The following is an 11,499-nucleotide window of genomic DNA, read 5'->3' on the forward strand; positions in this document are numbered from 1 at the left end:
TACATCTCGATGGTGCTGTTCTTTTTCAGCCAATTAATATCTGCATGCACTCCAGCGATGACTGCATGGCATTATGGGAACAACAGTGGACCACGCCTACGTAATGTGTGCTGAAATTGTCACTTGTAGTCTACTTGGGAAGCCATTGTGACAAGGTGACAACACCACAGTCTGAGAGGCCCAGTGATTTCACTGGCCCAGATTCAGGTAGGGGCCCGCACTGATACAGCGGCGCAGCGTATCGTTTTTACGCTACGCCTCCGTAAATTACTTGAGCAACGCTGCATTCACGAAGCATTTGCTCCGTAATTTGCGGCGGCGTTTCGTAAAAGGGGCCGGCGTAAGCGCGCGTAATTTAAATGATCCCGTAGGGGGCGTGGATCATTTAAATTAGGCGCGTTCCCGCGCTGAACGTACTGCGCATGCTCCGTCGGGAAAATTTCCCGACGTGCATTGCGGTAAATGACGTCGCAAGGACGTCATTGGCTTCGACGTGAACGTAAATGGCGTCCAGCGCCATTCACGAATGAGTTACGCAAATTTTAAAAATCGCGACGCGGGAACGACGTCCATACTTACCATTGGCTGCGCCTCCTAATAGCAGGAGCAGCCTTACGGCGCAAACAACGTAAAAAACGAGCGCCGTGCGTACGTTGGTGAATCTGCGTTAGTATGCAATTTGCATACTCTACGCTGACAACTACGGGTGCGCCACCTAGCGGCCAGCGTCAGAATGCACCCTAAGATACGACGGCATAAGAGACTTATGCCAGTGGTATCTTAGGCTACAGTCGGCGTATCGCGCTTTCTGAATACAGAAAGTAGATACGCCGGCGCTACTTAGCAATTACGCTGCGTATCTATGGATACGCAGGCGTAATTGCTTGCTGAATCTACCCCACTGAGACTAAAAAAAGGTTCTGTAATGAAAAAAAAAGGATTCTAAATGATCATTACCATGTTGATGGGTGTGAAAGGAGGAACTAGGGAAGACAAAGCCCGGAGTTTAATAATCACTGTCTAGTTCACATCTGCATCACCACAATCAATGCCTGTCTTCCCGGAGGGCTCCCATTGGCCGCTCCTCCAACACCGTCCTCCTGCTTCTAGAGGATGGGACTAGCTGCCACCTGCAGCCATTTTTGATCCGACAATCATCGGAATTGTTTGTTAGCATAAAGGCCTACATGGGAGCAGAGAGGTCAGGGCACTTATGTTCAACTGATAAGGCTCCTGGGCTGACACTTTCCATGTCATAACATCCATCTATCTTCTCTGTATCAGACCCCACCAAGGAAAACACACACAGGAACTGATAAGACCGCTGTGGAAGCTGGAAGGACAAACTAACAAAACAGGGACACACACAGCACAGTAGCAACCACAGCAGTTAAGTTCCCAGGGAGAGAGCGCGGGTATCAAGAGGTGCGTGTAGGGCACGAACACACGAGCATTTAAAGGGCACATGCTGCTTAATTCACGGGCCCATCAGCGATTCGCTTTTCTTTTAAAGTGGTTGTAAACGATCACATATATCAAGTGAAGTGACTGGCTTCAGGTGATACACAAATCCTCCTTCATAAGTTGTACCTGTTTATCTCCGGCCATCTTTCCCCCTACATCCATTAAAAATGCAGAATTTACACAGGATCTCTATGAAAAGCAGGGGGCAAAGAGCTCTGAGAGCTGATTGGAGGAAAGGGACACACCCTCCTTCACACAGGAACAGAGCGGAGACTGCCAATCAGCTGGAGTTCCCTCGCCTGTCACCATTTTTCTCTTGGTGTCAGGAAAACCTGTCAGAAGTAATGCCAATAGCAGAGGAATGCAGCAGCAGACAGAAAAAACTGTTAGTTCTCTAGTTGTACCCACTGTTCTTATTTCATGTCTGAAGTTTACAACCTCTTTCAGCCCACTGTCAAATGACGGCTGGGCGGTGCAGCTATTGATCTGGGCAGGCGTCATATGACATCCTCGCCAGGGCTGATCCTAGGCAGGGTGCACAGGGTGCATTGCACCCAGGCGCCTGCAGAGGTGGGGGCGCCAAACATCTAACAGACTCTCTAACAGAAGCCCTCTCTGTGTCCATCAGAGAGGCCCCCCTCCAGGTCCCAATAAAGTTCTCTGCTTCTCTTCCTGTATTTTGTTTATTGTTAAGAGATCATGTAAGGATCCCAGGGCAATGAAGACTTTGTGGGTGAGCATCTCTGTGGTTGAGTCATTGCCATAGAAACACTTGTAAAGGGGAGGAGCTGGTAAAATGATGGCGCCCATGTGGGGGCGCCAGAAAATTTTCTGCACCCAGGCGCCTGTGACCATAGGATCGGCCCTGATCCTCGCCTTCTCGGACCACTAGGGGGCGCTCAAACCACACGGCCCCCCTTTCCCAAAAACATTTCCTCTTAAAGACTCAAACCCTCCATCCGCCCCGGCGGCCATGATGTCTGCCACCACCCGCGATTGCCCAGTAACGAAGCAGGACCACGTCCTGTCAGGTGACGGGAAACCAATGGTGTGTTCCTTTTACAGAGGAACACCGGTCTCCTCCCCTTGTGAGTCCCCTCCCCCTACAGTTAGAATCAATCCCTGGATAACATATTTAACCCCTTGATCGCCCCCTAGTGTTAACCCCTTCCCTGCCAGTCACATTTATACAGTAAATCAATGCATTTTTATAGCACTGATCGCTGTATAAATGTGAATGGTGTCAAAAGTGTCTGATATGTCCGCCGCAATATCGCAGTCACGATAAAAATCGCTGATCGCCACCAATACTAGTAAAGGAAATTGAATTAATAAAAATTTTATAAATCCCCTATTTTGTAGACGCTATAACTTTTGCGCAAACCAATCAATATACGCTTATTGCGATTTTGTTTTACCAAACATATGTAGAAGAATACGTATCTGCCTAAACTGAGGAAAAAATTTGTTTAAAAAAATAATACAAATTTGGATATTTAGTATAGCAAAAAGTAAAAAATATTGTGTTTTTTTTTTTTCAAACTTGTCGCTCTTTTGTTTATAGCGCAAGAAATAAAAATCGCAGAGGTGATCAAATACCACCAAAAGAAAGCATTATTTATGGGGGAAAATTCATTCGGGTACAGCATTGCATGACCACGCAATTGTCATACAAAGGGCAACAGCGCTAAAAAATGGCTTGGGCAGGAAGGGGGTGAAAGTGCCCTGTATTAAGGTGGTTAAAGAATAATGATTTTGTTTAATACCATCACAGAAAAGAATGTCATATGCTGACGGTCGAGGGACAAAACATGTCAAACAATAGGACCCTAAGCATCTACACCAGCCTTTCCACCGCAAATGAACCACTGAAATACATTTTCAGGTCTCAGAGAACCCCTTTCAAAATGAATTCATCAGGGGGGTCAGTAGAAACAATGGTTGTTACAGTGGTGATTACAGACCACTAAAAATATCACTAGTGTCCTGCCGTTTGCTATACCAAGTGGTTTTGGCCCCAGATTTATGATTGCACCATTAGATAGGAGGTCAATCAAGCAACAACTCAAGTAACCCCTTATCAGCCTCTGGAGGAACCCTGGTTGGGAATGGATGATCTACACTAGGGATCCTGAAACTACGGCCCTCCAGCTGTTGTAGAACTACACATCCCATGAGGCATTGTAACACACTAACATTCACAGACATGACTAGGCATGATAGGATTTGTAGTTCCTGAACAACTGGAGGGCCGTAGTTTGAAGACTCTTGTGGGACCCTTTGTATGATTGTTGAAGCGCACAACGCAAGTTGTAGACCTTTGGCTATAGGTGGGAAAAGCACAGACACGTGTTAGATCTTCATTTTTTTTAAGGGTTTATCTATGTATGTGGTCATGGAACAGAAGATGGCGCAGCCTTTCGAAACCTTTTTTACCCAAGATAATTTTAAGGTCTTGGGGGAACACCTAGATTAAACCAATTTATAAAGGGTCAATGGCAAAAATGCCTCTTACATTGGTGGTCATTAGAAAGAATGCCACACTTACAGAGAGCTAAAGATAACTGCCATCATGCGGATAGCTTTGCCTAGCCACATTGGTCCTGAAAGTATGGAGGCACCATCGATTAGGAGGTCAACCAGCCACAGCTTAAGGAAGGCCGGGCAACCTATGGAGGAACCCTGGTTGAAAATGGGTGATCTACACCCTTGATCAAAGACATAGTATAATACAAACCAAATCCACAGTGTTAATATGTAGGACCCTTCAAGCGTCTTGGTGTGTGGTCATGGAAGAGAAGATAGACCTGCATTTCCCAAGGTTTTGGGAAACCCTTAGAGTAAACGCATTCATTGGGTTAAATGGCAAAAATGTAAGAATACCACCCTTACAAAGGCTAAAAAGATAATTGGTGGCTTTGCCAAGTGGTGTTGACCCTGAAACTATGGAGGCACCATCAAATTGGAGGTCAATTAGCCATGGCTGAAGAAACCCCTAGCAACCACTGGAGGAACCTTGGTTGAGAATGTCTGAGGCAGAAGTTAATTATAGAATAAAAGAGCAATAAGGGAAGGAAAGGTAAGTAACCAAGACCAAAAAGAAGAAGTTGGCATTGGACACACTTAGGTCAGGGAGGGCAAGCATGGGACAAAAACAAACCAGATGGTCCGGGGGTAATACTTGTTGAGCCAGCAAGGCCCCATGTTGCGTTGTAGGTGGGTCATTTCAGCATTCCCCCCTTTCATCTCTGGGACAAAGGTTGACTTCCAATGTCTTGGAATCAACATTCCTGGCAGCCAAGATGAATACACAAAGGAAGTCCTTCCAAGTTGCAAAGATGTGGCCGGGAAATATAGGAAGTCAGCAATTGTGGGAGACACAAGAGGTGATCTGTTTGTTTGGGGCAAGTTTCATAACCAATCAGGGCCAGCGGCTCAATTATAAAAACAATGCATGTTCCAGAGTCCAGATTACCCAGTGAAGACTTCTTCTAGTGTGCGCATGCACTTCCAACTTTCAGATCGCAGAATCTAGCCATAAACAACGGCAAAGGTTAGAGCAGTGTTTGCTGCAGCCTCTCGCCCTGTGACACGCTACAATGCTGCAGTCTGAACACTGGAGGAGAGGTGACCGAGGAAATGCTTCCTCCTACCTGTAGCACGCTGATGACATCATATCAGCCTAGGCAAAGTCAAGCTCTCAAGAATGCCTTGTTTTTAATGATAAAAGGTGGAGTTTTTCTGAAAAACTAAAACTCTTGCTATATATTGTGAGATCAGGAAGTTATTCAGGCAGACTTTTAACATTGCTGAGAGATGCACTTTAAAATTTCTAGATAACAGCTTTGGCTTGCACCGCCATAACCACGTTTGGTGTTTTGTTGTAAACCATCGGATCCCACCGTAAAGGGACAAGGACGCTTCCACCTTAATCATCGTTCTGCATCATCAGAGCCCTTTTTGTTTCGTTTTTTCACGCCGAGATTGCCTGTTCCCAGCTAGAAACCTTCTGACCTTGCGGTCATTAATATTAAGAGCAGTCGGTGTGCTAATGGTTAAAAGTAATCTTTTTTACCCCGATTATCACAGAAGGCAAAGTCCATTCTCAGCCTATCTCTGTATCAATATTGTTGGTTCTCGGTGACACCAACACTCTAACAAATACAGTCCCCCGTAATCTAATCTCTCATCACAGGCCGCCATCTGATTGGCTGACGCCAGCCAGCTGGTCTGCACATTATCAGACTATTTCCTATCAGTGGGATCATTAAGTAAATGTTGCAGGTAACTGGGGCTGTTTGTCTCTGATAAAGGGCCTTCTGAAATGAAATCATAACAGCTTTAGAACTATTAGTGGGGAGAGGTCACCAGAGGCTCATCGCAGTAATGACGACGTCCACAAACCCTACCAGCCAAGGGACGCTGAGGGGAGGTCTGAGTAACTCCTTAGACAATAGTTTAGTGTTGTAACAACTATAGAGATCAATATTAATCGAATGCGGAGAGACACACAAACAAGGGATGGGGAGGCTGCAATGACGCATTCAGCCACTAGGGGGCAATCCTCCCTCTGAGGTTTTTTTTTTTTTGTTTTGTTTTCTTTTCTTTTATTGGCTTTGACTTTTTATTGCACTTTTTATCTTATACAACCATGCAAATACTGAACTAAACATAATCATAGTAATCAAATCCTGTTTGTAAGAAAAAGATGCCTAATCCATAGTAGAAAATAATAATAATATATATATATACACCGTATATACTTGAGTATAAGCGGAGGGACCTAATTTTACCACAAAGACCTGGGAAAACTTATTGACTCGAGTATAAGCCTAGGGTGACCATCTGCATGCCTCACTGTGCCCATGACTAGACTGACGTTTAACATGGGAGTCTATGGAAGGGGTGCCTGTCTTTAAAAAATTGGCGCTCCCCGGCGTAAGGTCCCCCAGACAACAAGCTTTGCACATTTGTAGAGCACAGTAAATGTGCTGAAAAACTCAGCTTATACTCGAGTATATACAGTGTGTGGGGCAGATCCACAGAGCAAGTACGCCGGCGTACCTACTGATACGCCGGCGTACTTTCAAATTTCCTGCGTCGTATCTTTAGTTTGAATCCTCAAACCAAGATACGACGGCATCTGGGTAAGATCCGACAGGCTTCGTACGCCTTCGGATCTTAGATGCAATACTTCGGCGCCCGCTGGGTGGAGTTTGCGCCGTTTTCCGCGTCGGGTAGGCAAATTAGCGATTTACGACGATCCACGAACGTACGCGCGGCCGTCGCATTTTCTAACGTCGTCTGTAGTCGGCCTTTTCCGGCGTATATAGTTAAAGCTGGTATTTTGCGGCGTATAGATAGACTTGCCATGTTAAATACGGCGGTCGTTCCCGCGTCGAAATTTTAATTTTTTTTCCCGTAAGTCGTCCGTGAACAGGGATGGACGTAACTCACGTCTAAGTTAAAAAAATGACGTCCTAGCGACGTCATTTAGCGCAATGCACGGCGGGAAATTTCGGAACGACGCATGCGCAGTTCATTCGGCGCGGGGACGCGCTTCATTTAAATGAGTCACGCCCCCTACCCGCCGATTTGAATTCCGCCGCCAGAAATACACTACGCCGCATATACACTTAAGGCGCAAATTCTTTGAGGATTCGAAGATCCGCCAGGTAAGGTACGGAGGGGTAGCACATATTGCAGCTGTATCAACTATGGAACATCCATGCAATAGATTTACATGGGCATTCAGCTATGCAGACACAAAGCAAAACCAAGACAAGTATTGACCTTACAGGGTTTTGGAGTAGATCATTGGATGTCTCACTGACACCAACTCTAGGGTAGCAGAATGTGGGATTCTGGCAGGCTCAGTGATTCACTTCAGATCAGGGGTCTCCAAACTTTCTAAGCAAAGGGCCAGTTTACTATCCTTCGGGCTTTAGGGGGGCCAGACTGTGGCCAGTGGGAATAGAAACATCCCGGGCAAATGATATCCCATAATTGATTTTAGAGGGAGGAATAGTGCCCCATATTAGTGTCAGTTGGAGAAATAGTGTGTCAATGGGGGAAGGGAATGGCGTCTCATCATTGGTGTCAGTGAGAGTAATGGTACCCCATCATTGGTGTCAGTTGGAGGAATAAAGCTCTATTATTGGTGCCAGTAGGAGGTATGGTGCTCCTTAACTGGGGTTGGTAAGAAAAATGGTACCTCATCATTGGTGTCAGTTGGAGTAATAAAGCTCTATTAATGGTGTCAGTAGGAGGTATGGCGTTCCTTAACTGGTGTTGGTGAGAAAAATGGTACCTCATCATTGGTGTCAGTTGGAGGAATAAAGACTCATTGATGGTGTCAATGGGCAGAATGGTGCACCATCATTAGTGTCAGTTGGAGAAACAAAGCCCCATTGATGGTGTCAGTGAGAGGATTGATACCCCATCATTGTCCATTGGAGATATAGTGACCAGGGACCAAGGCAAGCAAAGGGCCGCAGTTTGGAGACCACTGCTCTAGGTTATTGATTGGGTTTCTGTGAGTCAAAAGCAGTCTATGTGGATAGGGGAATCCTCCCCGCTGAGCTATTGTATTCTGTCAGTGGGGAGACTTCCCTGCAGTCAGAATACACTGATCATCGCTGCTGGTTAGAAATGGCAGTGCTGATCAAGTGAAAAATATGTGAAAGGACAGAAGTTGATCAGTAGATTGACTTCTGTACAACCAGCCTGCCCATACATGGATTGAATTCAACCAGTCCCCGCTGAACTGGCCAAATTTCAAACCATGTATAGCCAAGCTTCAGAGCTAATACCAATGAGTGAGTAGATTCACTTGAGGGTGCAATTCTTGGAGTCACTCTTATATAACAGAGAGTGGGAATGTGGCAGGCTCAGAGAATCACTGTAGGGTACTGGAATGTGAGATTCTTCGGTACCCTACAGTGATTCTAAGTGAGGGATTCTAGCAAGCTTTGACATCTACTACTCAAGGTATTGCAATGTGGGATTTGGAAGGCTCTGAGATTCACTCTAGGGTACTGGAGTGTGGGATTCTGGCAGACTCAAATGTTCTGGGTAAAATAGGAATCTCAGGAGGTCCACTGGAAGGGTACCAGAGTGCGAGAATCTCTTGATTTTCACTCTAGGGTACTGGACATTGAGATTCCTGGAGTCTCAGCGATTCATTCTGGAGAAACAGAGTGTGGGATTCTGGTAGGATCTGACATCTACTCAAGGGTACATAGGTGTGAGAATTTAGCAAGCTCAGAGATTCACTATGGAGTACTAGAGTGTGGAATACTGGGAGTCTTAGAGACTGACTATAGTGTACTGGAGTGTGAGATTCTGGAATTCTCCAAGAATCATTCTGGGGTACTTGAGGGTGGGATTCTGTGAGTTGCATCGATTACCTCTAGGGTACTGGAGTATGGGATCCTGGCAGGCTCAGAGATTCCCTCTAGGGTGCCAGATTCAGATCCATTTGCTACCAGTGTGGGAAAGGGCAAGATCCTGGGAAACTTCTACACTGTGGTTGCAACGGCCCTCTAAATGTATTTTTATTTTTTGATGCCCTACCCCTCCTCGGTGACGATCATCCAACAAACCGAGTGATGACAGCCGGCTTACAGCGCTACCACCTCCTGCCTCCAACTGAGAGAATCTCTCTTTCTAAATGTTTTTCTAATTATACAGAAATTTCCAGGAATCAGAGGAGTAGGAATGTGATCTGGTGTACGGAGATGGCTCCCCTTCCTTGCAGCAACGCAGGAGTTAATAGCGAAGAGGTAATTGCCCGGGAGATTCCCAGGAGTCTTGTATTCAGGGGCTGCCGCTGGTTCACTGGAGAGATTCTCATTCCTGAAAAAAACTCCGGAATTCTCTATCAGGTAATTAACCGGCTGGCCACAGGGAAACAATGTGAACAGGTAGCGAACTAACAGCCCAATTACAGAGCCTGAGCGACATGAATGGAGCTTGGATCGTGCTGGGCCCCGCGCCAGGAGGAGCCGGTTATGGGGGCAACCCCATCGCACTTACCATTGTAGGGTAAAGGGGTCCTATCATAAGTTAAATACCAGGTGAGAAGCATCAGATGAAAGCAGTCCTTCAACTCCTTGGCTGCATATTGTTAATATGCCCTGTATATTTTATTTATTACGTTCTGGTGAAGACACTAATATGTAGACTCTGCCAGAAGAGCTAACACTCTAATCGCACACTATTATACTTTCTGATGGCTCTGCCATACACTGAGTCAGTCACATCAGTTTCTGCACCAGAGGAGCTTACACTCTATTGTCCCCTTCCCCTCCACCCACCATTATGCCGCGTACTTACGATCGGAATTTCCGACAGCAAATATTCGATGGGAGCTTGTTGTCGGAAATTCCGACTGTGTGTATTTGCTGTCGGAATTTCCGAAAACAAAAATTTGAGAGCGGATTCTCAAATTATCCGACAAGTTTTGTTGTTGTCGGAAATTCCGATTGTGTGTACACAATTCCGACGCTCGGAATAGAGCAGAAGACCCACACTGCCTATTGAACTTTATTTTTCTCAGCGCGTCGTATGTCTTGTACGTCACTGCGTTCTTGACGTTCGGAATTTCCGACATTTTTGTAAACGTGTGTATGCAAGACAAGTTTGAGCCAACGTCGGTCGGAAAAAATCCACTGTTTTGTTGTCGGAATGTCCGATCGTGTGTACGCGGCATTATAGTTAGCCATTTATATAGCTCTGACATATACTGCAGTGCTGTACAGAGAACACTGAGCCAGTCACATCAGTCTATGTACCTGAAGAGCTCACACTCCATTATACATTTGTATAGCTCTGACATATACTGCAGTGTTGTACAGAGAACACTGACCGAGTCACATCAGTCACCACACCAGAGGAACTTGCGCTCTAAATTCCCATATTATACATTTACATAGCTCGGACATACAACACAGCGCTGTACAGAGAACACTGAGCCAGTCACATCAGTCTCTGTACCAGAGGAGCTTACACTCTAATATCCTCCCACACAATATTATTACTATTATGTATAATAAATGTATTTATATAGCTCTGATGTACAGTACAGACCAAAAGTTTGGACACACCTTCTCATTCAAAGAGTTTTCTTTATTTCCATGACTATGAAAATTGTAGATTCACACTGAAGGCATCAAAACTATGAATTCACACATGTGGAATTATACATAACAAAAAAGTGTGAAACAACTGAAAATATATTTCATATTCTAGGTTCTTCAAAGTAGCCACCTTTTGCTTTGATTACTGCTTGGCACACTCTTGGCATTCTCTTTATGAGCTTCAAGAGGTAGTCACCTGGCGCAGCACCCCATCACTCTCCTTCTTGGTCAAATAGCCCTTACACAGCCTAGAGGTGTGTTTGGGGTCATTGTCCTGTTGAAAAATAAATGAAGGTCCAACTAAACGCAAACCGGATGGAATAGCATGCCGCTGCAAGATGCTGTGGTAGCCATGCTGGTTCAGTATGCCTTCAATTTTGAATAAATCCCCAACAGTGTCACCAGCAAAGCACCCCCACACCATCACAACTCCTCCTCCATGCTTCACAGTGGGAACCAGGCATGTAGAGTGCATCCGTTCACCTTTTCTGCGTCACACAAAGACACAGGGGTTGGAACAAAAGATCTCAAGTTTGGACTCATCAGACCAAAGCACAGATTTCCACTGGTCTAATGTCCATCCCTTGTGTTCTTTATCCCAAACAAGTCTCTTCTGCTTGTTGCCTTTCTTTAGCAGTGGTTTCCTAGCAGATATTCTACCATGAAGGCCTGATTCACACAGACTCCTCTTACCAGTTCTAGAGATGTGTCTGCTGCAAAACTACATTTCCCATGATGCTCATGCACTCTGCAGAGTAGCTGAGCATCATGGGAAATGTAGTTCCAAAACATCTGGGGTGCCAAGGTTCGCCATCACTGACCTAGAATATGAAATATATTTTCAGTTGTTTCACACTTTTTTGTTATGTGTAATTCCACATGTGTTAATTCAAAG

The 11,499-nt window shown here is 45.4% G+C and overlaps 1 protein-coding gene across 2 annotated transcripts in view; it reads right to left on the reverse strand.

Annotated features, from left to right (window-relative positions):
- Nucleotides 1-11,499, reverse strand: part of ZFPM1 (zinc finger protein, FOG family member 1) — a 143,344-nt gene that overhangs the window by 21,541 nt on the left and 110,304 nt on the right. The window lies entirely within an intron of this gene.

Source organism: Rana temporaria, chromosome 11 (genome assembly GCF_905171775.1).
Source record: "Rana temporaria chromosome 11, aRanTem1.1, whole genome shotgun sequence".
NCBI classification, from domain to species: Eukaryota; Metazoa; Chordata; class Amphibia; order Anura; family Ranidae; genus Rana; species Rana temporaria.